The following is a 25,623-nucleotide window of genomic DNA, read 5'->3' on the forward strand; positions in this document are numbered from 1 at the left end:
AGCATGTGATTAGGATAAAGGTTTTCAGACAACGGGCGACACGTTTGTTGATCCAGCTTGGAAGTCTCTGTCTTGTCTTTCCACATGCGCAGTTCCATCTAGGAGCAACAACAAGGGAAGGAGCCAAACTGTCGACTCCTGCAGCGAGACTCAGGATTTCCACTCATGCTCACAAATGTAGGAAAAAGCACCCCATAGGACAAAAGGATGATCACAGACTAGCATGTTCGTAAGGGAACTTTATTAGAATAATAATAATAATTTATTTATTTTTCTATTTGGGATTGTGGGGAAGGGGGAACTGGGTCTTGGTGGGGGAGGGAGATCTGTGCTGGAGCTGCTGGCCTCACTGTTGTGGCTTCCTGGTAGAGAAAAGAACAAATTTTTAATTTTTCCATTTATCTTTCCTGCAAGGATCTCCAGGTAGCTAACGCTATTCTCCCTGCCTCCCTTCCTCATCCCATCCCCACAACAGCTCTGTGAGGTAGATCAAGAGGCAGTGAGTACCCAAGGCCACCCATTAAGTTCCATGGGTGAGGGGGGGATTTGAACCCGGGTCCCCCAGTCCTAGTCCAGCAGTCTAAGTTGCATTGCCAACCCTTTGAACTCATGGGCACACCTGCAAACCTGAGAGACTGCAGTGAATGCTACACCATAATGGAAAAGGACAGAATTAAAGAGAAATTGTTCTCTCTCTCCTTCAAAAGGGATGTCCCTGAAGTCTTCTTGAACGTTGAATTGTTGGACAATCTTGAACTGTTGGACAAAAGCACCCCCAAGGATAAAATCACGATCAAAGACTTTATTAGAATAACAATAGAAATAATTAATAATTTATTTTTCTAACTGGATTTCTGGGGAAGGGGAACTGGGCAAAGGGCAGGGGGAGAGCTGTGCTGGAGCTTCTGGCCTCACTGCTGTCACTCCTGGAAGAGAGAAGAAAAAAGATTCGTAATATTTTCATTTATTAAGATCAACACTGGTGGAATCACTGGTGGCATCCATCCCCTGGTCTCTCGGTCTTACATAAATTGTTTGCACTTTAACCTTTCTTCCGTCCACCATGACACTTTCTTCCTCCAAACAGACCAGGGGATGGATTTTGGTGGCACGGCAGCAGGAGGTCAGCAGTTCACCCAGCCTGCGCAGACTGCGGAATCTGGGGAAGAAGAGGGAAAATAGTCAAGAAAATGGTTCTAGTTACTTCCTTGATACTCTCTATCTCTGTGCAGAATTTGGTTCCCTATGTTTCTAAATCTTGAGGGATAGCATAAGAAGCAGAATGCAGAAAGAATGTGGAATCCTACTTACACTTTAGATGAAGGAAGTCTCTTCCTTGCACTAGAAAACATGTTTGCTTCCTCAAAAACGTCCTCCTCTCACCTGAACTATCCTCAAATAGTTGCTCTTCCCAAAGTCTTCATCCCATTCCCAAACTCTTATTGAATGAGGGAGCTGTCTCTACTCCCCCCCTCAGTGAGACAAATTCTCTCCGGCCTCCCTGTTCCTCATGAACAAAGATCAGCACTCACCATCCATGTTGGTATCGGTGGCTTCCATCCCCTGGTTGCATGGTCTTACATACATCCTTTGGATTTTCACTTTCTCCACCATCTTGTTCTCTATTATGTTCACCTCCTCCCATTCATCCTCCTCACAGACCAGGGGATGGATCTTCGGCATGGGAGAGCAGGAGACCAGCAGCCCATGGAGCCTTCTCAGACTTCGAAACCTAGGGAAGAAGAGAGAAAATAATGAGGAAATGGGTTCTAGATGCTTCCTTGATACTCTCCATCTTTCCTTGCCCTTCTCCATCACCACCACAGTCTCCTCCTCCTCACAGACCAGGGGATGGATCTTAGTGGCACGACAGCAGGAGACCAGCAGCTCACCCAGCCTTCTCAAACTGCAGAATCTAGAGAAGAAGAGTCAGGGAATGGGTTGCTGTCTTAAGGGATAGCAAAAGAAGCCGACTGCAGAAAGAATAAGAGATCCTACTTACACTCTCGATGAAGAAAGTTTCATTTTCTTGGGCAACACAATTCACTCAAGCCACCTCCTTGATCACTCACTAACCTCAAATAGTTGCTCTGCTCAAAGTTCTCGGCCAAGTCACTCAGCAGGGGACATGTCACAATGGAGGACATGACACGGTTACTTTAGCTACCTTGCTTAACAATGGGCATGGCCTCACTGCTGTTACTGCCTGGAAGGGAAAAGAAGAAAAAAGATTCGTAATATTTTCATTTATTAAGATAAACACTTACCACTGGTGGAAGCACTGGTGGCATCCATCCCCTGGTCTCTCGGTCTCACATAGATGGTTCTCACTTTAATTCTCCTCCCATCCACGACGACACTTTCTTCTCTCATACAGTCCAGGGGATGGATTTTGATGGAGCGGCAACAGGAGGCCAGCAGCTCTCTCAACCTGCGCAGACCGGAACATCTAGGGAAGAAAAGGAAGAAGGTCACGAAATGGATTCTAGTTATTTCCTCGATACTCTCTAATCCTGCACTGCAAGCCATTTCCCTCAAAGCATCTAAGGTGGCCCCGAGGACAACCTTTAAAAATAAATCTAACCATGACCTGGTTCCCTATGTGTCTAAACCTTAAGGGATAGCCAAAGAAACAGACTGTGGAAAGAATAAGAGATCCTACTTACAAGCGAGGTGAAGAAATTTTCATTTCGTCCCAAAACACAAGTCAGAAACCAACTCCTCTCTCACTAAACTCAAATAGTTGCTCTTCCCAAAGTTCTTGGCCAAGTCACTCAGCAAGGGGATGTGTCACAATGGAGGACATGACACGGTTACTTTAGCTACCTTGCTTAACAATGGGCATCGTTTCCATTAACATTTATTTTTCAAATATATCTTCCAGTGGGTTAAGCAGTTTTATTCAATTTATTTAGAAAAGATCTAGAGCTGTCTTCATCCAGCAAGGTGCATTTCTGGACAGGACAGGAAACACCTTGCAAATACACACACTTTTCAACATGGCGGGGTCAGCAAGGGAAAACACTTCTGGCCTAGACTCCCTTCTGGCCTAATTTTTTTAGTCCTTTTCCTTATTAAGATAATAATAACATTGATAATAGTAATAGTAACAATAATATTAGCACTGTTCATGCCGCCTGCTAGCACAACCGAACAAAAAGGGGTCATTTCTCCACCTGGCACGCGTAAGGGCACAGCAAGGGGCGCTCCTAGCCAAGCTTTGCAGATGGCTAAAAAGATTAAGAAGAGGGCGCACTCTTTGGTTAGGAAGGGTGCAACCACAAAACGTGTTTTGCTGGAGGCAAGAAGGCAACATTGGCTGGCTCTCTGACTGCATCTGGGAGCTTTGCAACCACCATCAAGCTCTGCTCCAGGCATCAGGTGACCTGGGATTTCCACCCATGCCCACAACTGTTGGACAAAAGCACCCCCAAGGAATAACAATAACAATATTTTATTAAATTATTTTTCTAACTGGATTTCTGGCGAAGGGGAACTGGGCAAAGGCAGGGGGACAGCTGTACTGGAGCTTCTGGCCTCACTGCTGTCACTGCCTGGAAGAGAAAAGAAGAAAAAGGATTCTTAAGATTTTCATTTATGAAGATCAACACCACTGGTGGAAGCACTGGTGGCATCCATCCCCTGGTCTCTCGGTCTCACATAGATGGTTCTTACTTTAATTCTCCTCCCATCCACGACGACGCTTTCTTCTCTCATACAGTCCAGGGGATGGATTTTTATGGAGCGGCAACAGGAGGCCAGCAGCTCTCTGAACCTGCGCAGACCGGAACATCTAGGGAAGAAAAGGAAGAAGGTCATGAAATGGATTCTAGTTACTTCCTCGATACTCTCTAATCCTGCACTTCAAGCCATTTCCCTCAAAGCATCTAAGGGGCCCATGAGGACAATCTTTAAAAACAAATCTAACCATGACCTGGTTCCCTATGTGTCTAAACCTTAAGGGATAGCAAAAGAAACAGACTGTGGAAAGAATAAGAGATCCTACTTACAAGCGAGGTGAAGAAATTTTCATTTAGTCCCAAAACACAAGTCAGAAACCAACTCCTCTCTCACTAAACTCAAATAGTTGCTCTTCCCAAAGTTCTTGGCCAAGTCACTCAGCAAGGGGATGTGTCACAATGGAGGACATGACACAGTTACTTTAGCTACCTTGCTTAACAATGGGCATTGTTCCCCTTAACATTTATTTTTCTAATATATCTTCCAGTGGATTAAGCGGTTTTATTCAATTTATTGAGAAAAGATCTAGAGCTGGCTTCATCTCGCTCTCTCATCCTGCACAGACCGGAACATCTACGGAAGAAATGGAAGAAGGTCACGAAATGGATTCTAGTTATTTCTTCGATTCTATCTCTGCACTGCAAGCTATTTCCCTCAAAGCATCTAAGGAGGCCCTGAGGACAATCTTTAAAATAAATCTAACCATGACCTGGTTCCCTATGTGTCTAAACCTTAAGGGATAGCAAAAGAAACGGGAAAGAAAAAGAGATCCTACTTACAGACAAGATGATGGTTTCATTTTTTCCCAAACCACGATTCGCTTCTCCCTCTTTCCCTCTCTCACTCAGCTCTAATAGATGCTCTGTCCAAAGTTCTCGGCCAACCAACCAGCAGGGGACGTGTCACAATGGAAAACATGACTCCGTTACTTTAGCTACCTTGCTTAACAATGGGCATCGCTCCCCTTAATATTTATTTTTCAGATATATCTTCCAGTGGGTTAAGTGGTTTTATTCAATTTATTTAGAAGAGATCTAGAGCTGGCTTCATCCAGCATGGTGCATTTCTGGACAGGACAAGAAACACGGTGGAAGTCTTTTTTTAAAAAAACCACACACTTTATTTAAGGTAGATAAGGACAAGATGAAATTATACAATTGAATATAAATATAGATGGGAAAAGGCTATGTATTGTGAGTACTTATCTACTTTCAAAAATTTTCACCTATGATCTTTTTCTTTTACTATTTCTTTTTTCTTTGTTCTTTTTTTCTTTTTTCTGATATCTTATCTTCATTTCACTGCTTTATTGTGAATAGCATTTTATAGAGGTATAAATAAGTGTAACTATGAAAAGAGACAAAATATTCTCTAATTTTTTTCGTTGGTTATATGTATTTTCTTTTTCTTTTGTATTTTCTTTTGTTGTAAATATGTATGTTTTCTAATTTGCACTTAATAAAAATATTTAAAATTTAAAAAAGAAAAGGGAAAAAAAGAAACACCTTGCAAACACACTTTTCAACATGGCGGAGTCACCAAGGGACAACACTTCTGGGCTAGACTATGGATGCTGTTTCTCACTTAATAGTTAAAATAGCCCTTCTCAACACCCTGTAGTAATCTGTCCAGTATTATGATGGACAGGAGCAGGACTTCACCCTTAGACCTCCTCATCCCCCTGTTTCTTTCAGTTTCTGCCCAGTGCGTTCTGCCAATAAACAGCTTTCCTTAGGTTGCAAGGAAGTGAAATGTCATGAGTTTGTGGGTGCCAGGCACTGAACCCCTGGACACTGAACATCTAGGGAGTTGATCTAAGCCTTGTTTAAATTCACCCAGTGCTTTTTTCTGGGGCGGATGCAGGGGTACATATACCCCTAAACATTTTGTGAATCTAACAGGTGAAGAAACAAAGATTTAAAATTTTCTTAGTTTCTTCTCTAGTACGGTGAATCGTCAGTTCCAAAGCTGCCCCTGACGGCAGCCTCATTTCCATTCCCGGTGTTTCCTGAGTCTCAGACGTAAGCGAGCGTTTAATGTGTGGAATGTGGATGTGTGGTGTTTTAGCAATGAAAGTTTGGCCTCATTGAGGGGCAGTATTTTAATATGAGGAGGAAAATTACAAACTATTTTTCATCAACACAGCCAGAAAAGAAGTGTAAAGTTAATGAAGACTCCGTAAAAAAAAAAGATGGGACAACGGTGTTGTGTAATATGAGGTAATGCATGTTCTTTGTACTTTTGTCTATTTACTGTTTTTATTTTCCTTGATTTGAACTGTAAAATAGTGATTTCCTCGAGTCAAAATGAGAGTACCCCTAAATGTTTTCTTTAACATTTTTAAAGAAAAAAAGCACTGAATGCTCCCCAAGCTCTTCGTTAGATTGTTGGTTATTAAAAACTGGTTGAAAGCATTTTATTTCATTCACAAAAGAAAATCTGACATGTGATTATGACAAAGGTTTATATAATAAAGGTGACACATTTATTGAACCTTTTTGTAAGTTGTTTTTTGTCTACTTTAATGTATTCTTTATATATAGTAATCAATAAGGGGGTGAGAAGCAGTTTTGAATATGAAACTGGTGGATGGCTGTCATTAATCCAGATCATTTTCATAGAATCATAGAATCTTAGCGTTGGAAGGGACCCAGGGGTCATCTAGTCCAACCCCCTGTGATGCAGGAATCTCAGCGAAAGCATCCATGGCAGACGACAATCCAACCTCTGCTTAGTAACCTCCAAGGAAGGAGAGTCCACCACCTCTCGTGGGAATCTGTCCCAATGCCAAACAGCCCTTACTGTCAGAAAGTTTTTATGAATGTTTATTTAGTTGGAATCTCCTTTCTTATAACTTGAATCCATGGGTTCGAGTCCTACCGTCTTTGTTGTTTAGTCGTTTAGTCGTGTCCGACTCTTCGTGACCCCATGGACCAGAGCACGCCAGGCACTTCTGTCTTCCACTGCCTCCCGCAGTTTGGTCAAACTCATGCTGCTAGCTTCGAGAACACTATCCAACCATCTCGTCCTCTGTCGTCCCCTTCTCCTTGTGCCCTCCATCTTTCCCAACATCAGGGTCTTTTCCAGGGAGTCTTCTCTTCTCATGAGGTGGCCAAAGTACTGGAGCCTCAGCTTCACGATCTGTCCTTCCAGTGAGCACTCAGGGCTGATTTCCTTCAGAATGGAGAGGTTTGATCTTCTTGCAGTCCATGGGACTCTCAAGAGTCTCCTCCAGCACCATAATTCAAAAGCATCAATTCTTCGACGATCAGCCTTCTTTATGGTCCAGCTCTCACTTCCATACATCACTACTGGGAAAACCATAGCTTTTACTATACGGACCTTTGTTGGCAAGGTGATGTCTCTACTTTTTAAGATGCTGTCTAGGTTTGTCATTGCTTTCAGGAGAAAACAAGCTTGTTCTCTCTTCCATGTGACAGCCCTTAAGATATTTGAAGATGGCTGTCAGATCTCCTCTCAGTTTCCTCTTTTCCAGGCCAAACCTACCCAGCTCCTTCAAGTGTTTCTCTTAAATCTTTGTTTCCAGACCCTTGATGATCTTGGTTGCCCTCCTCTGCACACATTCCAGCTTGTCAACACCCTTCTTAAATGATGGTGCCCAGAACTGGACACAGGACTCCAGGTGTGGCGTGACCAAGGTAGGAGAGAGTAGGACTTTGACTTTGTTTCATCAGGACCCTGGACTTCCATAGATGCAACCTAGAACAGCGTTACCACTTTCTGCTGCTGCCCATTCCTTGTGGCTGAGGCTCAGGGTAACGCCGGGACCTTTCAGTTCATGGTGTCCATGGAGGCGCAGGTCAATTCTGTGTCCAGGGCAGCTTCATCTACCAGCTTCATCTAGTACGCAGGCTGAGACCCTACCTGCCCACAGACTGTCTCACCAGAGTGGTGCATGCTCTAGTTATCTCTTGCTTGGACTACTGCAATGTGCTCTATGTGGGGCTACCTTTGAAGGTGACCCAGAAACTACAACTAATCCAGAATGCGGCAGCTAGACTGGGGACTGGGAGTGGCCCCCGAGACCTACATTGGCTCCCAGTATGTTTCCGGGCACAATTCAAAGTGTTGGTGCTGACCTTTAAAGCCCTAAACGGCCTCGGCCCAGTATACCTGAAGGAGCGCCTCCACCCCCATTGTTCTGCCTGGACACTGAGGTCCAGCTCTGAGGGCCTTTTGGCGGTTCCCTCCCTGCGAGAAGCCAAGTTACAAGGTAGTGGTGCCTGTCCTGTGGAACCCCCTCCCACCAGATGTGAAAGAGATAAACAGCTCCCTGACATTTAGAAGACATCTGAAGGCAGCCCTGTTCTGGGAAGCTTTTAATGTTTGACAGACTATTTTATTTTAATATTTTGTTGGAAGCCGCCCAGAGTGGCTGCGTATAAATAATAAATTATTATTATTATATTATGATGATGACTGTGAGGTGTTACAAGTCATTAACTTCAAGCCACACTGCCATGCCTTTGAAGACACAAACCATCCCAGCTTTTCAGAGCTGGCTATCGTGGCTGAATCATATAAAGCACTGACTTTTATATATCTCTTGACCTCTAATTGCAAGAAGATCTCGTTAACTTGGATTATAATCTTTATAAATTGGAGTTGTGGAGCAGTTGCTTGAGAGTGGGCTGGGGGCTCCCACCATTCCTCCTCAGTCCAGCCCCTGACAACCGTGTGGGTTACGGCGTTGAGGGCTCATTTTGTGGGGCGATGTGAAACGTCGTGTTTTCACCCCCAAACCTTGCAGGGGGCATTCTCTGGGTGTTTGGTGCCGCTTTGGAGTGAATCGGACAACATCTGACTTTTGGAGAAATTGGGATCCCGTGAGTTAGGGCGCCAAAGGCTCATTTTTTGGAGTGCCATGAAATGTGGGGTTTTCACTGCCAAACATTTCAGGGGGTCTTTAGCAGGTGTTTGCCGTTGCTTTGTTGTGAATCCTAAGACATCGGGTTTTCAGCGAAATCGTGGCCACCATAGCTATCCCGACAGATGATTTGGCCTGTCACCCTTGTGTGGAAGCAAAGGATCAGATTCCCTTACTACTCTCCAATGTGGTGCACTCAGCCTCCACTCACACTATTCCTATGTTGGGAAATTTGGGGGTGGTTTGTGGGGATGTTATGTACTGAGTTGAATAGGATCCAAAATGCAACAGTCTGGTCCTAGAACAATGCAGCAGTCTGATTGGTCTGCAGGAGCCACCCAATCCAGCTCCAGGTGGAAGTGAATCCACAACCTGATTGGCCTACAGGAGAATCCCAGAATTAGCCAATCACGTGCAGCCCATTGTGTAAATAATGTATATAAAGCAGATATTGTGGGGGACCTTCATTCCTTGCTACTATGAGCTGAATATAGAGCAGGAAATCCACTCTCGACTCTGAGTATATTTAGGGGAAGAGCTGTTTGGGATATTTCCTGCTTGTGAATGATTGGAGTGTGTGTGTGTGTGTGTGTGTGTGTGTGTGTGTGTGTGTGTAAAACACATGCCTAAAGCTTTAAATCTGGGATGGGTATGGATGTTCTGAGTTGGGCCACCAGGTGGCACTGCAGGCCACGCTCCAGCTGCTGTTGCTGCTGCTACAGGTGCCAGTAAGTCTGGCATTTTCAACCTCTTCCTCCTCCATTGCACTGGCTAAATGATTCCTTGCTGGACTCCCATCGCTGAGGCCAAATGTACCTTTACAGAGCAAAATATCCTTTCGAATTATACACCCAGCACATGGAACCTTACAAAGGGGCAATACGAGTGGACTCTCTGTGCCCTTACCACAGCAAAAAGACGGATACTGGTGAGTTGGAAAAATAAAAATGTGTCTCCCTTCTATGATTGGATTGAAGACTTCTACAAACTCACAACATATGAACAACCTGCAGATAAACGCAGACTTGCCATGGACAAATTCAATGATACAGTGGTACCTCGCTTTAACATATGCTTCAGGTTACAGACTCTGCTCACCCAGAAATAATACCTCGGGTTAAGAACGTTGCTTCAGGATGAGGACAGAAATCGTGCTCCGGCGGCATGGCAGCAGCGGGAGGCCTCATTTGCTAAAGTGGGGCTTCAGGTTAAGAACAGTTTCAGGTTAAGAACAGACCTCCAGAACGAATTCAGTTCTTAACCTGAGGTACCACTGTATATGGAATCCATTCTTTCAAATACTGTTCTTCTTTGGTGATCATTTGTAGCCGAGTAATACTGTCTTCCGTGAACCTGGTCTTAACAGTGAGTCTGTAAGTGACTGTGGAGGCCAATTCCGGATCCACACGTCCTTCCACAGTGGGGACATTGGATTCCGGGCGGGAGTTGATCACTGTGAGGGTTTGCCAAGCGTGCCTTCCTCTTAGCACATTTCTCCCTTGCGTCCTGAGTTCGAGTGTCTTCAAAGCCCATGACACCTTTGGTAAAGGCTGTTCTCCAACTGGAGCCCTCGCAGGCCAGTGTTTCCCAATTGTCAGTGTCTATACTACTTTTTTTAGATTTGCCTTGAGACAGTCTTTAAACCTCTTTTGTTGACCCCCAGCATTACGCTTCCCATTTTTAAGATTGGAATAAAGTAGCTGCTTTGGAAGACGATAATCAGGCACAACATAACCAGTCCAACGTTTGATGTTGAATAATATTTATTCTATGTTTGTGACCTTAAAATTCTTATAACACATCCCATCAGAGTTCCTTCATTTTCATTTCCTCCTTATTTTTTCTGGCTTTTTAAAGTGCTCCCCCCCTTTCTATGTCGTTTCGGAACAACCAAATGCAGCATTGATTTAAAAAATTGTAAAAAAACAAACAAACCACATTGCAGATTACTTTTATTCTGGATTAGTTTTTTATTCCGGATTAGTTAACCCAGCACACTTTTCTCTCTTGCTCTGCCTTCCACATATTACCCCTTGACAGAAAAGTGTTGGGCAATGGTATTGCCTGGCGGGTTTGTTGGTTTCTCCCCATCTTTCCCTCCCCAGATGTTCCAGATGTGTAACTCTGTAATCTGAGAGTATGTTTTCTGTGCCTATATTCAAGGCCCCCCTGAAGCCACCAGGCAGCATCACATGGGAGGTGCAACAGAAGGAAGGAATTGATTTCCAAATAGCAATCTGGGCAGCCAGAATATGCGTTTGCATAGAGACTGTGCGATCTGCAATCTGGTGCTCTTCAAATCTTGTCCTCAGCGGTTTGAGAGAAATGGTCTTTAATCCAGCCATCTCTAGTTCAAGTCTGAGGAATATTTCTTTCTCAAAAATAAGACAAATTGCTTGCTGTTTTTTCCCCCCTCCTCTCTCCTGTCTGCATTTTTTCCTCCTTCCCTCCTACATCTTTGCCATCTGTCTCTTTCCTGTACACAGAGGCAAGAATTAATTTTAATTGTTGGAACAACATAGCCTCCTCTGATCAATGAATTAACCTTTGCCATCACCGGAGTAATAATAAAATAAAAGCCTGCAGGCTGGGTGGATGGCTTGAGCAAAACGAATGATTTTCCTCATTGCCTTGTTCAGCTGCTTCCACTCCCTGGTACCACGGTGGGCCTTTTCCCTTTCTACCTGTGAAAGCCCTAAAGGATGCTTCATGCTAGTCTAAGAGATAAGACAGGGGCGGCCTTTCACTTCCAGGTCACTTCTACGACTCTAATTTTTGGCTTAGTCAATGGCAGTCATTTTCTTTGGACTGTAATACTTGGATTTTGAGTCAAAGCTCAATGCAACAGGTGTATGTTTATTTAAGCAGCTCACCACACCTTTCCAATTTATTTGAAAGTTTTACGGTAGCTGTTATGTACTGAGTTGAACAGGATCCAGAATGCAGCAGTCTGATTGGTCCTAGAACAATAGGATTCAGAATGCAGCAGTCTGATTGGTCCTAGAACAATAGGATCCAGAATGCTGCAGTTTGATTGGTCCTAGAACAATAGGATCCAGAATGCAGCAGTTGATTGGTCCTAGAACAATAGGATCCAGAGTGCAGCAGTCGGATTGGTCCACAGGAACCACCCAATCCAGCTCCAGGTGGAAGGGAATCCGCAACCTGATTGGCCTACAGGAGAATCCCGGAATTAGCCAATCATGTGGGGCCCATTGTGTAAATAATGTATATAAGGCAGACATTCTGGGGGAACTTCCATTCCTCCTCACCACTGTGAGCTGAATAAAGAGCATGAAATCCACTCTCGACTCTGAGTAAATTTCAGTAGCTAACCTGTGGTCAGTGTCCGAGGTTGATGGGAGATGTAGTTCTGCGACATCTTGAGAGCTGCAGGTTGCACATTCCTGAATTATACCCTGCTCTCCAGACCTTAAAAGGGCTCCTGAGGGGGCTAAAACTTAAAATTTACAAACAGAGCAACACTGCCAAGGAAAAATATTGGTAAAACCCATTAAAAAAAGGAGCCCATATGAAGCAGGGAGCAACCCAGCAGGAGGACCAAATGCCTGGCAAAAGGGAGCAGTCTTACAGCACAATCCTATACATGTCTACTCAGAAGTAACTCTTATTGAGCTCAGCGGAGCTTCTTTCCAAGAAAATGTGTATGGAATTGCAGCTGCAACCCAGTACACTTTTGCATGGTAGCAGAAGCCATAGAACACAGTGATGCTTACTCCCGAGTAAACACATATAGGCCTGTGGTATCCCACTGATCTATCGTGTTTGGTGTACTCAGTCCCCAAATTTCAGAGCAAGTGCTTGGTATTGTAACACATTTTGTATTGCAATTTTGAGTGGTGATTGCTTTTTCTAGCTCATCCAGTTGTCCTGTCTTCTTGAGCTTCTTCACCAAACTTTTCACTGCTTTCTCACACCATTTTTCCTCCTGACCATTCTGCTCACCCCCACCAGCACCTCCTGAACCAGTAGCAGACTTCTTCCATCCCAACAGTCTCTTCACAACAGGTGGAGTAAACGGTAATATAGATGACATGGCCCAGATGTGGCTCAACTTATGCAATGGTTTAGCTGCCCTTTTGAACCTCCTCGCCCCCCGAGCTGCGCCTCTGCCACCCTCGCTCCTTCCCCATATATAGGACTGTGCTGTGAATAATGTGTCCTAAAATTATGTTCTGTGTTATGTTGGAGGGGATGCCAGGAAACCGGGACTTACGTTCACATGTGGTGGGGGTGTAAATACTGGTATGTACATTTTTTTTGGCAAAGGGTGTTTAAGGAGATAACAGAAATCACTGGGTTAAAGCTGATCGTGTCCAGATGTAGCATGATTATCAATTTATGATGGGGTGGAAAGTTCGCAGGCTATGAAGGACTTGCTCACAAATTTATTGACAGCTGCACGAGTTATTATAGCTAGGAAGTGGAAGGGACAAGGTGAATATAAAATGGAAGAATGGTATAAAAATGGTATAAATGGTATAAAGGAGTTTATCTCAGTGAAGACCTTACTTGGAAAATAAATACAGCCCAGGTTGTTAAGAAAGCCCAACAGAGACTCCACCTCCTCAGAGAAATGCGGAAGAATGATGTCAATCAACATTTGATGATTTCCTTCTACAACAGAAAGTGTCTGCATCACGGTGTGGTACGCTGGTTTGACATCATCTGATAGGAAGTGCCTACAGAGGGTGGTGAATACAGCACAGGATATTATAGGCTGTCCCGTGAATCCACTGGATGAAATAGTGGAAGAACGTTGCCTCAGGAGAGTGAGGAAAATTCTCAGGGATGATTCACACCCGGCCGGCACTTTCTTGATCTCCTGCCCTCAGGCAGAAGATGTAGAAGCATGATTAGTCGCACCAACAGGGTAAAGAACAGCTTCTATCCGTGGGCTGTTAGGCTGCTGAATGAAAAGATAACAACAGGTCAACTGACTTTGGGGTTTGGTGGGTGTGCGTCAGTAAACGAGGGGAATTAAGACTAAGAGAACTGAGTGCGGGGGTGCTCGTGTAATCTCACTGTATACAAGTTGTACAAGTGACAACAACATATTTCAATAAAGAGGTTTGGGATATAGCTATTAATGATAAATTAACCTGTGTTATCAAGGTAAGAGGACACAGGTGGCGCTGTGGGTTAAATCACAGAGCCTAGGACTTGCCAATCAGAAGGTCAGCAGTTCGAATCCCCTCGACGGGGTGAGCTCCTGTTGCCCGGTCCCTCCTCCTGCCAACCTAGCAGTTCAAAAGCACATCAAAGTGCAAGTAGATCAATAGGTACCGCTCCGGCGGGAAGGTAAACGGCGTTTCCGTGCACTGCTCTGGTTCGCCAGAAGCGGCTTAGTCATGCTGACCACGTGACCCGGAAGCTGTACGCCGGCTCCCTCGGCCTATAAAGCGAGATGAGCACCGCAACCCCAGAGTCGGCCACGACTGGACCTAATGGTCAGGGGCCCCTTTACCTTTTACCTTTATTAAGGTAAGACAGGGAATGTGCAGGAGAAATGATCTTGAGGAGATACGGAGGGTGTTTGTAGAATTTGTACTGATAAAACAGAAAGGGGTCAAACCATCGCAAGAGGTGCTGAAATTTTGTGAAGTTGGATAGTTGCAATGGAATGGCCTCGGCCCATTATACCTGAAGGAGCGTCTCCACTTCCATCGTTCTGCCTGGACACTGAGGTCCAGTGCTGAGGGGCTTCTGGCGGTTCCCTCGCTACGAGAAGCCGAGTTACAGGGAACCAGGCAGAGGACCTTCTCGGTGGTGGCAACCACCCTATGGAACGCCCTCCCACCAGATGTCAAAGAGAAAAATAACTGCCAAACTTTTAGAAGACATCTGAAGGCAGCCCTGTTTAGGGAAGTTTCAAATGTTTAATAGATTATTGTATTTTAGTGTTTTGTTGGAAGCCGCCCAGAGCGGCTGTGGAAACCCAGCCAGATGGGCGTGTTATAAATAATAAATTATTATTATAATGGTCTCGGGGGTGGGGTGCACATTCTATTCTTATTTATTTATTTTTTATTATCACTTTGTCAAAAAAAATGTCTTCTAAAATCATAAAGCAGAGGTAAGACACCTCCAGGCCATGGGCCAATCCTGTGCTGGCTGGGCCTGATGGGAATTGGGAGTCCTGAGACATCTCGAGGTTCCCAGGTTGTGGGAAGACTGGGCTCCAACCTGGCATGCCTTAGACCAGCCTTTCTCAACCTGTGGGTCCCCAGATGTTGAACTACAACTCCCATCGCCCCTAGCTAGCAAGGCCAGAGCTCAGGGATGATGGGAGTGGTAGTCCAACAACATCTGGGGACTCATAGGTTGAGAACCGCTGCCTTAGACCATGGGTAGGCAAACTAAGGCCCAGGGGCTGGATCCGGCCCAATCGCCTTCTAAATCCGGCCCGTGGATGGTCCGGGAATCAGCATATTTTTACATGAGTTGAATGTGTGCTTTTATTTAAAATGCATCTCTGGGTTATTTGTGGGGCATAGGAGTTCATTATTTCCCCCCAAAAATATAGTCCGGCCCCCCACAAGGCCTGAGGGACAGTGGACCGGCCCCCTGCTGAAAAAGTTTGCTGACCCCTGCCTTAGACCCAACTCTCGGCTTGCTCGTTGGTAGCAGTCTTGGTAATACAACGACATTGACTTAAGAGTTAAATTCCTGACTTCTAAAGGTTAGTAACAAGGGAGAAAATCAATGCGGCCAGCCAGGTTTGCCTTTCTTGAAAGGCATTGTCTGAGGCTACGGGGGACCATAGACGTTTCAGAAATAGAGGTAGCCCCCAGGAGAGTGGCCAGCAGTTCGAAAGAAAGGGGGAATAAGCTGAACTCCAGATGTTTTCTCTGCCAGTCGTGTATAATAAGGTCCAACAAGTGACCTTTAATGTCAGTGTGTTGAAGGCAGCCTGCTGTGAGAGACCAGAGAGACCAAACCAAGAGCCTCTGTTGTCTTGCCCCAGACCTTCCAAGACAGAGGGGGGAGAAGGGAGCTGCCTTTGCTTCGGCGAAGCTCAGCAAATCGGGCCCTCCCTTAAAAAGGGCACATATTGCGGTGAGACCTGGACAATCGACACCCCGTGTTGTGGGTGGGTACGATTGGTCAGCCACAACACCCGATTAGTAGGTCCCTCGAAGCTGGGTGCAATCTGGCCAATGGGACGCAGTCCAAACCGTTTGAGGGGCCTATTTATGCCCATGCACGTGACCCAGAGCTTCCTCTTTCGGCTTGTGCATTCGGAACACCCGCCCACCTCTCCCTAATTTTAGGGCTTTGCACTTGACCTTGCTATGCCGTCGTGTGTCGTCTGTCATTGGGACAGGGGCACGGCAGGAATTTTCCCCACTTGGCTGATTGGCTGTTGCCATTTGGGTTTCGCATGCTGCGTAGCAAATCATCACAACTTGTAAGGTTGCGGATAGGCTCTGGTTCAGGTGATAGGGATGGGAGAACGCTCTCGCCTTCCCTGTGTGAAGGGTATTCCATTAAAGGAATCCAGGGACTCGATGGTTTGGTCAACCCCTGAGAGGGGGCTGTGCCCATGCATGAGTCCAGGGGGGCATCTGGGTGGTGGAGTTAGCCCGTTCCCGGCTTTCCGCTTATCCAGGTGTTCCCCCTTGGCTGACCTATGCTGGTTCCCTGGGTCACCGCTACCTGCATGGCAGGGAGCTAGTCGAACCAGAGCCTATGCAACCAGTCACTTGCTGTAATCAATAAAGTTGTTCCTTAAATTCTGGCAAAAACCGAAACCAAAAATTTGAGTCATGTGTGAATTTATTTAGGGGGGAGGTTTCTGGGTCTGAACACGCAAATGAAAAGGAAACTTGGGATTTGCAAAAAGGCACAGATCAGAGCCAGGACTGTGCAGGTTCTGGAGCTATTTTGGGAGGCTGTGAATGGAGAATATGGGGAGGGCGGATGGGAGCGCCCAGCCCCCTGCTACTTCTGGGTTGTTCTCGGCATCTGCTACCAGTAGGAGGTTTCAGTCTCTTACGATGGGGCTTGTGAGGGCAGGGGAACACCTCTGGTCTGCAGGCCAAACTTAGCCAGTTGGTCAACAAGGTCATTTTCCCCAATCTACACCTGCTGGTCATATGTGATGTCAGGTGTGGGGCAGGTAGAGGCATGACTGCTGATGCACCATCAGGAGCCTCGAAGAGCTTTTCCAGTGTTGTATTCACAAGGGAAAGCAGGCTGTGGCCTCAGCCTCTTTAGGGCACTGTATATGGTCCATTGTAACTCCCACATGGTGCTTTGAAGTCCTGACTCTGAGACTTCAAAGCGCCCAGTCACTGTGACATCAGATGACTGACAGGTGGCTGTCTCTACCCACCTGACAGATTTGGCTCATGAAACTGTGAACAGAAAAGGACCTGACCTATGGACAGTGGCGGAGCTTCATGCTCCAGCACCGGGGGGCGGAGAGCAGGCGGAGATGGGTCTGGTGTGCGTCCCGGGGTGGGGCACACCCCCTGCAGGGGCGTGGTGCGTGTCCTGGGGGTGTGCCGCCCACAGGGGTGTGGCGTGCATCCTGGGGGCGGGGCACATCACCTGCAGGGGCGTGGTGCCCAGCGTGGGCGGAGGGGCAGTTGTGATGGTACCCTATTGGGATCACGCTGCTGGGGGTGGTGTGCTCCCCCCGCATTCCTCTTCCTCCGCCAGTGCCTATGGAGCCAAAAATTTTTGCCACCCGTGTAGGCTGCCTAGTGAAAAGAGCATGCGCCTGCTGTATATTAAAAGAGAATTATATGAGAATGATGTTGTCAGAGCTGCCCAAGGTCCCAGCTCACAAAGGACCAACGCCACTTCGTTGTTAAATACGAAAGTCTTTATTGAAGTTCAGTTTCACTTCCAGAACCGCAGCATGCAGCTCTACGTCTCAACTTTTAGACCGCTGATGCTCCGTCTGAGTCTCCTCCCCCCATACACCAGTTTAAGACTCTAGCCTTACTCTACCTCTTCCTCTGTTCTTTCCGCCTCTGGTTCCGCCTGTCCGTTGGGGTCTCGCCCTTTCTAGACTCTTCTGACGCTGAATCCCCTGAGCCTTCCCCCTCCCTCCGGCGGGCTTTAGGAGCTGGTTCCCCATCCGGGTCTCCTGCTGTCCCCCGCGCCTGTACATTTGAACTTGGCGCGCGCGCCCAGCCAGCAACTTTCCTCCTGACCGTTTCACTGCTGCTGTCACTGCTTCCCCCTTCGGGGAGGCTAGCTGCAACTGACCTCCCCTCCGTTGGAGGCGTGGTCAGCCCTGACTCACCTTCTCTCCCCGCTGGAGGAGACGCTGGCCCTGACACATGTGACTCTTCCTCCCCACTACGCTCTGGTGGGGAAACTGGTCCTGATCCCCCGCTGCTGCTTCGGGGTTCCCCGCTGGCTCCTTGTTTCTGGTGCGTTCCCCCTGGGACCCCCCTTGCCCTGACCATCGGCGCCCCCTTCTGGGAATCTTCTGATTCGCTGGAGAAGCTCATGGAATCTCTCGGGCCACTGTCATACTCCCCTACGCTGCCCTCGGATTCTTCCCCTTCGCTCTCCATTTCCTCTCTCCCCTGTGCTCCTGCTCCTGAGCCCCTGACAGATGTATAGATGGTATTTGACTCCTGCAAGAACTAGCGGAAATGTATAAGAACACGACCAACATATGTTGGAAGTGTAAAGTTAAAGAGGGTACATTTCATCATATGTGGTGGACCTGTAAAATAGCTAAGGCCTTCTGGGAAATGATTTATAATGAACTGAAAAAAATGTTTAAAATAACTTTTGTTAAAAAAACCAGAGGCCTTCTTATTAGGAGAAGAATTACTGAAGAATAAGAGAGTACTGTTTATGTATGCAACGACAGCGGCAAGAATACCATTTGCCCAGGGATGGAAAGAAGAAAGAGCCCCATCGTGAGAAGAATGGATAATAAAGATGTTGGACTATGCAGAGATGGCAAGGCTGACCGGGAAAATCAGGCACAAAGAGGACAAAAAATTTAATAAAGAATGGCATAACTTTATAGAATATATTAAAGAACTGTAAAAATTTAAAAACGTTAGCAGGATTCACACAGCACTTGTAATTTAAAACAACAAAGGATAAAAATGAAGTACAATAATTTGGATAAATACAATTAGATGCAGTTAAAAAAAGGAAGATAAATTTCGGAAGCCAAGGGAGGAGGGAGGGAAGTCTGGGGGTTCAGGGAACCCAATAAAGGTACTGATATGGACTATGGTTTAATGTAAACATGGTGTGTGTGTGTGTAAAAATTGTTTTTTCTTTTTGAAACTTTGAAAATGAAATTAAATTTTAAAAAAGCATGCAGGAAGCATGTTGAAATAATACAGTATTGGGGGGGGGGGGAGAAAAAGAAATAAAGTCCCATTGATCGGTAAAGGAGCTGAAGTTTGTAAGAAGGGATGTAGTGATTGCACTAAGGCTGCAGTCTCCCAGAAATATCTTCTGGTCTCGGAGCTTTTAGAAGGCACCTCAAAGCTGTCCTGCCACTTTGAGGGCTAGATATGTTAAGTTGTGGGTGAACCTATCAGACGACACAGCAATTCTTCAAACAGCTCTTGGACAGAACAGAACTGAACTGAAGGGTTCAGCCAGCCTGTATATATATAGAGCTCCAGTACAACGTTACTGTAACAACTTTCTAAAACTATCCAATCACTGAACGTCACTTTCGATCCCTTATTTGCATAACTATCTACAGTATCCCCCTGCTGGCCCAGGGTGAGAACTTCAGTACATAACAAGATACTTGCTCTCGTTGAAAGTGGAACTCTTTCGACTCTGATGAACTAATTGGCTATTGTGCTGGAAGTCTGCTTTTATGACTCTCCGTGGAAATTACAGCCGCTTGTTTCCTTGTTTCTAGCTGCTCTGGTGCATATCCATTCGGTGGTTTATGCAAGTTTATTCCCTGCCTTGCTGTGTCCCACTTGGTTTGCATCCTGCGCCACTCCTTCATGTCGGAAGTAATTAGCGCCTGGGTTCGATGATCAGTCAATACCGTAGCCAAGGCAAATTTAGAGGGGGAGAGGAGAGAAGGAATTGGTGGCCATGTGCAGGTGGATGGCATAAGAGTCCCCTGGGAAGAGAGCAAATAATCATAATTATGTTTTGCCCAGCATGGACCTCCCTATAGATTGGTGGGGCTTCTGCTCTCCTAGGTGGAAAGAGGGCAGAGATGAGAGGCCAGGGGGAGAAGGAAAAAGAAAACCCAGGCATCAGTTCCCAAAGTTTCAAAGTTCTTATAATTACCAGCTTTAATGGAGTCAGTTCAGGGATAAAAGGTAAAGGGACCCCTGACCGTTAGGTCCAGTCGCTGACGACTCTGGGGTTGCGGCGCTCATCTCGCTTCATTGGCCGAGGGAGCCGATGTACAGCTTCTGGGTCATGTGGCCAGCATGACTAAGCCGCTTCTGGTGAACCAGAACAGTGCACGGAAACACCGTTTACCTTCCCACAGTACCTATTTATCTGCTTGCACTTTGACGTGCTTTCGAACTGCTGGGTTGGCAGGAGCAGGGACCGAGCAACGGGAGCTCACTCTGTCACGGGGATTCGAACTGCCGACCTTCTGATCGGCAAGCCCTAGGCTCGGTGGTTCAACCCACAGCGCCAAGGCATTTTCCTTCCAGCACAGCTGATGGGGTGGGCTTTGCTCCCCACCTGCAGCAGCCAGATGGAATAGCTGCTGTATTCAAAATACTCCATGTATATAATCAACTCCATCATTTATATGACAGCCCTGCAAGTACCAGTGCTGTTATTGCTGTATTAAAGGAAACTGGTGAAGTGACACAGACCTTTGGGAAGATTTCCTGCTTTATTCCCTCCATTCAGAGGTTTGTCCGCTATGACTAATTGTGTAAGAAAGCTGTATCCTTCACGAAAGCATGCATCTCACAGTGGATGTTTAGGTCAGGGGTCAGCATACTTTTCCCGCAGGGGGCTGGTCCACTGCCCCTCAGACCTTGTGGGGGGGGGGCAGACTATTTTTTTTTGGGGGGGGAATGATGCAAGAGCCCCATGAGCCCCAGTGTCTTGTGAGTGGCAGGGGTTGGCAGCGACAGCGGTGGTGGAGGGACGATGAGCGGCGCGCAAAAGGGCTCTGGAGAGGGGCTGCTTAAAATGGCGGCCGCTTGAGTGTTGCTGCTGCTGGCACCAACAAGGCCCAGCCCCCTTCCTCCTCTAGGCAGGGCAGGGAGAAGCCAGGAGGAGGGAGGGAGGGAGGAGGTGCCGCCGGTGCCGCCGTGTGAGGGAGAGGGCAGAAGAGGGAAAGAACATGCGTGTTGGCGATCCACACGGCGATTCCTGGACCGTCCGCTGGCCGGATCCAGAAGGCAATTGGGCCAGATCCGGCCCGCAGACCTTAGCTTGCCAACCCATGGTTTAGGTTATAAACATGATTCTTTCCATCTCGACTGAGATTAACAGTTTGCTGTTTTGAACCTTTGGACCTAAATCCCTTTTTCTAGCAACACAGTCTGATACATATACACATACGCAGAGTTGCCGAGTCTGAATATTTTTGGGGGTGGAGTGGGAGGCGATTGGTCTAGCTCTAATGTGCAAGTGCCTTAGTGACGTGTTGTTTCACACCTGCTTGAATGCTGCAGAGCTCTGCCAGGGGAGCTGTGCTAAGCTGGAGGCCAGGAGAGGAAGAAGCCTTCAGGGTGCAGATAGTGAGTGAGCAGACCTAGAAGGCTGAAGCCCCTGGGTTGCTGCTGCCAGAACCCCAGTCTTGGCAATTAATTTTGGCTTTCTAAAGTGCTCTGAGGAACCAGCCAGTTTTCAGGCTGGTCCTGGAGAGATCCCGTTCCAGGACAGGAAGAAGCGAAGGGAAGTTGGTCAGAAGAGAGATAGGCAGAGAGCAAATATTGCTCTCTGGGCAGCCACGGTGGTGATGCCAAGGCACAGCAGCGGGAAAGCCAGGACTTGTTCTCGGTGCTTGAACCCTGAATTTGCCACCCAACCTCTGCTTAAAAACCACCAAGGAAGGAGCGTCCATCACCACTCATGGGAGTCTGTTCAGTGGTGTATCTTGGGGTCTCAAATTTCTGTGGCACCCTGTAGGACACCCAAATTCAGCACCCCTCCACCTCTCCATTCTAAATCATAGTGACAGAGTCTACACCCAGTGTTACTGAACCAGTTGTGCTCCCCTTAACCCCCCTCTGGTCTGTTCCACTGTCAAACAGCTCTTACTGTTAGAAGGTTCTTCCACAAATAGTAACACCCTAGAGGTCCCAGGCCCTAAGGAAGTCAGATTAGCCTCAACCAGAGCCAGGGCCTTTTCAACATTGGCTCCAGCCTGGTGGAACGCTCTGTCTCATGAGACCAGGGCCTGCAGGATCTGATTTCTTTCTGCAGGGCCTGTAAGACAGAGTTGTTCCGCCTGGCCTTTGGCTTGGAATCAACTTGATCCCCTCCCCCTCTTTCCTTTTTCCTTTCTCCTTCTGTGATGGAACTCCAATTTGGGGACTTCCTTGGCTTTTTTCTGGCCCACGTAGGACCAGCCTGGATAGTTGGCCTTGGTGAAGGCTTGATGTTTTCATCCCCCCAAAATTTTTTGATTTGAATTCCTACTGAAATGAGGCTGCATTTTAATGTTGTATTTTAATCTTGTTTTTAAGTTGTATTTCAATCCATTGTTTTTATACCGCTGTTAGCCGCCCTGAGCCTGGTCTTGGCTGGGGAGGGCAGGGTATAAATAAAATCTAATAATAATAATAATAATAGGCAGAAACTCCTTTTTGTAACTTGAATCCATTGGTTCAGATCCTACTCTCCAGAGCAGGAGAAAACAAGCTTGTTCCATCCGCCATGGGACAGCCCTCTAGATATCTGAAGATGACGATCTCAACTCCTCTCAGTCCCCTCTTTTCCAGGGTCAACGTACCTAATGCCCTCACAACTGTTCCTTGTAAGGCTTGGTTTCCAGACCCTTGATCATCTTGGTTGGCCTCCTCTGCTATTACCATTATTAAACTGTTAGGAGTCAGAAGGCTGATATTCTGCAAATCTATGTCGTTTTCTTCTTCTCTTGCTAAAGAACATTGCTCCCCTGCCCACATCCCTGTTTGCAAATACAGTCATAGCTTGGGTTACAGATGCTTCAGGTTGCGTTTCTTCGGGTTACGGACCGCTGAAACCCGGAAGTACCGGAACGGGTTACTTCCGGGTTTCGGCGGTCGCGCATGCCCAGAAGCGGTAAATTACGCTTTGTGCATGCACAGAAGTGCCGAATCGCAACCCCCCGCGTGTGTGCAGACGCGCCGCTGTAGGTTGCGAATGTGCATCCCGCATGGATCACGTTCGCAACCCGAGCGTCCACTGTACTAAGACAGCATGCCTGTGAAAGGTAATCTTATGCCCAGTGTTGCAATTAATCAATAATTGTTCTTCTCTAAGCATCAACGTGAAAACAACAAACTAAAATGGCCAAAGTGTACAAATGTTCGGCCTCCTGCAGGCAGGCATTAATTTAGCCATTCCATCTGTCCTTACCTTCATTTGCTGCCTGCCCAAGAAAAATGTCATTTATTTTGCATAGCTGGTGCTGGGAGGAAAAAGTGTCTCTTTTGGGAGGAAAAAGCTGCCAAGAATTTTCTTACCAAGTTGCATTATGACTTGGGGGCAGTTCTTCCACCAAGCAAACACTCTGTCACAGCTTGGACTTAGAAGCAGTTTTTGCAACCACAGCCATGGTTGTCTGCAGAAATAATTTGGGGTGGGTTGGGAGGTCTATAACTTATAATTACAGGTTGTCGACTTGCGACCGAACCCCACCCACCACTGCGTGGTGCTGAAGAGAAGCAATGGTGATCTATTGCATTGTATGGGATTATGCATTTCAGAGCTAATGGCTAACAAATTGCTTTATTTCCCCATTTAGCAGTAACCGAGTAAGGCACTAGAAGGATGTACGGAAATTTTATCCTTGGGATAGATCTCCAGATTTTCACTATGGACACTCAGCGAACACAAGCCAGACAATTGATCTTTGCTCATTGTCAAGCATAGCCATGTCTTCACCCTGCGCAAAGGGCTAAAGGATTGTTTTTCGTGTGCATGTTGTAACTGGGAGGGAAAGTACTGTAAGGATGGTCATCAAATGGTTTGGTGTGGTCCACTAGTTCAGTAAGGCTCATCTTTTGTAGATCACCTTGATGGAATGTCCCTCTGCCCACAATTCATACCAAGTAACAGATTTGTCTCCAAAGTTTTCAATTACCGTGTTTTTTGCTCTATAAGACTCACTTTTTCCCTCCTAAAAAGTAAGGGGAAATGTGTGTGCGTCTTATGGAGCGAATGCAGGCTGCGCAGCTATCACAGAAGCCAGAACAGCAAGAGGGATTGCTGCTTTCACTGCGCAGCGATCCCTCTTGCTGTTCTGGCTTCTGAGATTCAGAATATTTTTTTCCTTGTTTTCCTCCTCCAAAAACTAGGTGCGTCTTGTGGTCTGGTGCGTCTTATAGAGCGAAAAATACGGTAGTCAAGTTCCTGAATGGAATTGACACGGGCTTGAAAGTCTATTTTCTTCAGTGTGGTATATCTGAGACGGGTGTTGTCCTTTTTCATCACTGAAACCAGTCCTAGGTGAGGCAATAAGTGAATCCAGATAGATAGGCCACTGGGAGAACCATTCTATGGCTTGGTTGGGTGGTTGATCTTCTCCCCCAAGCAAACCTTAAAACCAAGAAACCTTTAAAACAGCTTTTACCAAGCTGGTACCTTCCCAGATGTTTCCGTCTACAACTTCCACCGGTTCCAGCATCATACAGCTGTGCTGGCTGGGGATGATGGAGTTGTAGTTCCAAACTTCTGGAGGACATCAGCTTGACCATGTCTGCCTTAAATGCTATACACGTGTGAATGCATACACATAATATACCTGCCGCAGTTCATCACAATTGCCGTATTCAGCCAAGACATGCATTTCATATTGTTCTCATAAGCAAACAAATCTCCTTGGGCCAGGAGTTGGAGGAGGGGACTTTTAAGACATCAGTTGCTTTGGCAACATATGCCTTTTAGAAATAGACACACACACACACACACACACCTATTCATTGGATAAATATAGCAACTCTTTGCTTTGATCCGCATGCAGATTTAGTTTTCTGTCAAAGGAAGTGAAATGTGAATGGCGGTGGGAGGGGAATAAAATAAACCTATAATGGGCAAATAGCTGGGATGATGCCTCTTGTGGAGAAAGATTTACTTCACACAGTGCCTCTGTGGAAATCTGCAACTTCCTCTGTCGAGTTGTTCAGCAGGAACCTCTCATCTTCATGGGATGCTAACTAAGATGACCAGGTCTACATGTATGTATGTATGTATGTATGTATGTATGTATGTGTAATGGTTATAGGGGTTGCTCGTGCGTAAGTTGCCGCCACTCCTGGCTAGGTTGCCTGGTTAAACCTTTTCTGTCTGGACAGCCCTTCACTTCGTGGCTGTTTCAGTCGCTGGCAGAATCCGTCAGTGGGCGTTTCTTGAACCTCTTCCAGCAAAGAAGTTCTTTGACGCCAAGTCTCCGCCTACTCTCCCTGCGCAGAAGTCTTCTGCGCAGGGTGGGTGTGGGCAGTGGAGGACCTGTGCTCTCCCCGCTGGTCTCCGGCGAGGAGTCCTGGAGCCCCCTCTCCGCTTCCCCCATCTGCCCCCCTTTCTCCCTGGTGTTACGCTGATTTCCTTCCCCAGCCGATGAGCTGCCTCTCTCCCTGCTGGGCCCTTCTCCAGCATCGCTTGGGAGCCTTGCCTCCGCCTCTGGCTCCGATGGCAGTTCCCTGACAGTATGTATAAATAAGGGATTTGTGGCCACGGAAAGAGGAAAATAATTGCTGCCAAAGGCACTGTAGTCAGCCAGCTGTAAACATCTGGATCACTGTTATATGGAAATCTTGTGGCCGTTAAGGAAATATGGTCATTGAAATTCAACTCAATGTTGATCCAGAGCAGAACTCCAACGTATA

The 25,623-nt window shown here is 46.6% G+C and overlaps 1 protein-coding gene across 1 annotated transcript in view; it reads right to left on the reverse strand.

The window, feature by feature from the left end:
- LOC310765936 (sterol O-acyltransferase 1-like) overlaps window positions 1-25,623 on the reverse strand; it is a 160,537-nt gene that overhangs the window by 48,440 nt on the left and 86,474 nt on the right. The gene's annotated exons all lie outside the window — the stretch shown is intronic.

Source organism: Podarcis filfolensis (assembly GCF_964270895.1).
Source record: "Podarcis filfolensis genome assembly, chromosome: 6".
Lineage (NCBI taxonomy): Eukaryota > Metazoa > Chordata > Lepidosauria > Squamata > Lacertidae > Podarcis > Podarcis filfolensis.